General features: G+C 48.4%; 1 protein-coding gene across 3 annotated transcripts in view; it reads left to right on the top strand.

Moving 5' to 3' along the window:
* The window catches only part of Tshz3 (teashirt zinc finger homeobox 3), an 80,758-nt gene that overhangs the window by 41,671 nt on the left and 34,087 nt on the right, over positions 1 to 5,000 (top strand). The window lies entirely within an intron of this gene.

Genomic DNA, 5,000 nt, shown 5'->3' on the forward strand with positions numbered 1-5,000 from the left:
TACCCATCTCAGGGCTCTCCATTCTCAGCCCCACCAATGTCCCGGCAGTTTCACAAGTCCATGCCTGTGACTTAGCCTAGGGAAGATGGACGGGTCTTAACCTCACAGAGACCCTGCAGGGGTCCTGTGGGGACAGGAGGTATTTCCATATCCTGACAGACAGGTGATAGTGGGAACATCCCTGCATGTCCCTGCCAGATACCCTGGACCCACAGATGGTAAGCACGTCTCCCAGGCTCTGGAGCCACCCTCCAGCACGGCAGGCACAGAAGTGGGGCTGCTCAGGAGACACTGGAGCAGATACCTGGAGATGAAGTATCCTGTCTTTAATTGATAATGGGTCAGTGCAGCTTTTTCATTTTTTTTTATCAGCATCTTTATCCCTATCGAGGCTTAATAACTACTACCACCCAAACTGGCAGTTGAGAGCCTTCCCTCGGAAGCTGTCCAAATTCCCTTAGAGGACTGAGTGTTGGAAATCTTACTAGCAAATCCTGCTTATTAACTAGGAGACCAAGACCCTCCTTCTCGAGGGATTCTTTCCAGACCCCTCTGGGATTATGATTTGCCTAGAGCCAGTCGCAGCATCATGTACCCCCCAAACCTGCCACACTGTTTGACATATCTTCATACCACACAGACCGCCTGAACGCTATTATTTACACACGTTTTAACTCAAATAAATTATTTTTAAAAGGAAAGTGTGTCACTCCTATAAATGAGGACCCAGAATCACTTGCCATAAAGAGAAAATAACCATAAAAATAAATGCGGTGAAATCAAACAATGTCATTAAATTGGAGCCAGATTCTCCTGCCTGCCTGCAGCCTGTATCGGACACTGTATCTCTCATCCGAAAGATTAGCAAGCGTCAGGGTGGTGTTAAAGACTGATGGTGCCCACTGCATACTCTCTCCTTTGAAGCAATCAGAAGGGGGGAGACAGGACAGACAAGGAAGCAATTTATAACTGTGATTCAGGGTTGGACCTACCCCTCTCTCCCAGGCTGTGAGACAGTTCAGGTGGCTACCTTTGTTGGCTTTTGCTAGCTTCTCAAAGGGGTCCTGGCACTGTCATAGATTGAGAAGTGTTCTTAAAGGAAGGAAGATGTATGTGTGATATGGGCTGGGGTTAGGGAGGAGGTTGCAGGGTGAGGCATGGGGCCCAGAGGATTTAGGAGGTGCAGGGACAGGTCCCTGCATAGGCAGCATGGCAGAATGTGCTCCTGGGTAGAAAGTTCTGATTTGAGCTATCCAGCAGGAGAATCGTACTCACAGCCTCTATGGTATGTTCACGACAGCTGAAGGAATGGATCTGAAAATTCTGTTCAGCATTCATTCGTTTTAACTTAGCTATTCACACAGTTGGTCGGAGAACATAGTTCTCTAGGTCTGTCTCTTGAGAGTTTCTGCTTGGTTCTCCAACTTAAGCTGGAGTCTGCTGATTCTTCAGTTCAAACCTGGGGTGGATGTGTGTGTGTGGGGGGGGCACAGGGCTAAGGCGTACCTCCTAGTGTGTGAAGAAAGAAGTATACAGAACACCTTTCTTCCTATGATCCCTGCCATTGCAGCCCTAGGAAAAGGTCATGTCATCACTCCCACTTTACAGATAGGGAAACTGAGACTGAAAGGCAGTGAGGTGGAGAAGCCAGGTTTCTGAGAGAAGTGGCTGTGTTCATGCTCTTTCATTCCATCATTGAATCGATATAGGCCTTTGGAACCCGTAGGCAAGCTTTCTAACACTGAGTCACACCCCCAGCCCCTCATTGGGTGATTCCTGGCAGGGGCTCTACCACTGAGCCACGCCCTCAGCCCCTCACTGGGGGATTCTAGGCAGGGGCTCTACCACTGAGCCATGTCCTCAGCCCCTCACTGGGGGATTCTAGGCAGGGGCTCTACCACTGAGCCACACCCCCAGCCTCTCACTGGGGGATTCTAAGCAGGTGCTCTTCTACTTAGCTCCTTTTTATTTTATATTTGAGATAAGAACTCATGGTTGTCCAGGCTATCAGACCTAGGTAGAGCCCTGAACTTGTGATCCTCCTGCCTCAACTTGTCAAGTCTGACATGCATGTGCTAATGACATCCATTAGCCCTGGCTCTAAATGGGCCTTCAACTGAATTTCCCTATTTGGCTTACCTTCTGGTGCTTAGCCTAAGCCCCTCTGATCCCTCAACATTTTTCTCCTCCATTTTCTTCAGTTCATGGATGAAGGAGAAGGGCACTGTAGAACCAGGGGCTCTCTTCCCATAGGAGCCAAACTTGTCCAGTCACAGACCATCTGCCAGATGGGTTAGCTTTTGCTTCTTATCCTTGGTGAAGAGAGGCTACCCAGCGGGTCTCTACAGGATCTGGTACATATTGTCTCCTCTTTTCTATATCTTCTTCTGTCTCTTGGATGCTACCACTTTTGTCCTGTTATAGAAACATAAGCTCATATGTAAATTCACAGCCAGAGTGTCAAGTGGATTAATATCTATCCATGGTTACCCCTGCTCCTAGCCCATCCTGCTTGAGGCTTATCAGACGTGTAACCAGCTAGCTAACTGGCTTTCTAGCTGGTGGAGTTCTTGACCTGGGATTGCTATTCGATTTTGTGTGATGAAAGGTACCCAAATGAGCTGCCACCTTGTGGAGGTGAACTGTCCTTCTCCCGGACTCAAGAGTCAGCTGTGTGCATTTGGCAAGAGTTTCCCCGAGCATGTCAGGATACTGCCAGCTGCGCGGGTGGGCCTGGTGGGGGACCGCTCCTGTCACCATGGAGATCCTGCCCTTGTCACCGTAGGGATCATCCTTGCAGATGAAACATCATTTCTATAACCAGAAATAACTTCTCTTTATTGAATGTCTGCCCAGTGCTAGGTTTTGTGCTAAGTGCTTCGTGTGCATAATTCCATGAACAATTCTCAGAAGGAGAATGCTTGAATCCATCCTCCTTTTTGGGATGAAAGATTGGGAGCTCAGACAGGCATGGTCGCTTGCCCAAGTCCCAGAGGTGCTTAGACAGAGAAGACCATGAACCCAGGCCTGAGGTGACAGTTGGCATCATGCCATACAGACCACAAAAACCCACCAGCTGGCTCTGCCCTTTCTGTTTATGGTCCTGAGTAAGTCTCTGCGTTCATCCATGTGGCAGGTGTTTGCTAACTTCTGGATGATGGTGCCTGGTACTGATGTGACACTACATGTATATCATAATATACTTACATAATATACATAATAGCATAAAGATATATATATATATATATATATATATATATATATATATATATATATATATATCTTTGAGAGCTAAAGGAATCCTTTGGTTTCCTCCCCCTGGCCTGTCCCTCTCCCTGCCAGGCTCATTCATGTCTCCATATTCATCTTTGGTTCTTTGACACCTGACAGGCAGCTTGGAGGAAATAAAGAGAGGTCCACTGCCTGGGTCTAGGGTGTAGGAAAGGCATAGGAGGTTGGGGGGGCATGTTAGTGGCTCAGCAAGCTGTGACATGCCGTCAGCATGATGGATAAGATGATAGGGTTGCAGGGATAGGAAAAGGCATTGCGTAAGCTCACGGAAGGAGGGCATCTCTGTGTGCTTTTTTTTTTCCTTTTTCATGACACAGTTCTCAAGGACAATCGAGTATGTCTTGAAACAGTCTGAGGAGTGTACTGAGCACCTGTCTAGGCCAGCACTGGAAGGTGCTGGGATTAAGCTAGGACGTCTTAAGCTCAGAAGGCGGAGGACGTGACCCAGGCACATAATCCCCACGTGGACACTACGGCCAAGATGAGTACTGAGTAAGAGAGGGACATGGGAAATGTCCCAGGAGGTGAGACATTCACGTGACTTTCTGAAAGTAGGGGTGCCCTGCCCCTAGAGAAACAGTATGTCACCTGTTGTCTGAGAAGCCACCTTTTCTCATCAGCCGCATTAGTTGATGTTGTGCGACAGAAATCGGGTTTGGATGACTCAGGGGATGCTGAGTTTTCTACACGGTTTATTTTTCTGCTTCCGTGTTTCAGTTTGGATACTGCTTCCAGATTTTCCTTGACCCCCCTCCACTGTGCCAGAGCACAGAGATGGGCGCCTTCATGTAAATGGCTCAGCCATATGTAAGCAGGAGAGTCTCCATTCTGTTCCAGCACACTGCCAGCTCCTGGGCTCCTTCTCTACGGGTCTCGGTCATGGTGGAGGCTGCCTTCCTCCTGCAGAGGAATCCAGAGTCTGCCCCCTCTGCCACGTCAGTCCATCCTTCTGTTCTGTCACAACCTACTCACCAGCTTCACTCTCCTGGGTGGCAGCCTTGTATGTTGTTACCAGAATGGGTAAATGGTGGCACTTTACTTTAGGGATCCCTGAGCCCTGGTCTTACGTGTACGATGTGGTACAGAAGGTGACAAGCAAGCCCACTGTGTGTATATATATTCATGCCTTGCAGCGCTCCAGTCGGCCCATGTTCCAGAGGCAGCTGCAATAGCAGCCGGCCCTATCAATGAACAGCTCTCTGGTTGTAAGCTCACAGAAGGGCAAACCCTTGGCCTTAGAGAAGGTGGCAGACAGGTAGCCTGTCACAAATGGCTGGGCCTGAACAGAGGGAAGGTTCTGGTGTAGTCCTCATCCTACTGTTAATTAGGTACTCTTGTCTAATTCTTTTTCTTTGGTTCTATTATTTTCCTTTGTCAAAGGACATTTTGGACTTGGTGCATACCTGCAAGAATCTTGCTACCTTCTTGTATTTAGTGATGTCATTTTTGGGCAAGGACCTGGCTCTCTCTGATGGCGTTGTTGCAAGACCACTGATTGGGAAGATGCTATTATACAGCAGGGCAGGTTCCTGGCACATGGTGGGTTGGTCACTCACTGTCCTTGATCCACACAGGCATGCAGTTACCACCATTATCAAGAGGCTAATTGTCTCCTACTGTTAACCCTGGGTACCTACAGAGCCCTGTGCACAGAAGGAGGCAGACTCATAGCACCCAAGCCTCTATTTCCAGAAATAGATTAAGAGTTG

This window comes from Mus caroli, chromosome 7, assembly GCF_900094665.2.
Source record: "Mus caroli chromosome 7, CAROLI_EIJ_v1.1, whole genome shotgun sequence".
Taxonomy (NCBI): Eukaryota; Metazoa; Chordata; class Mammalia; order Rodentia; family Muridae; genus Mus; species Mus caroli.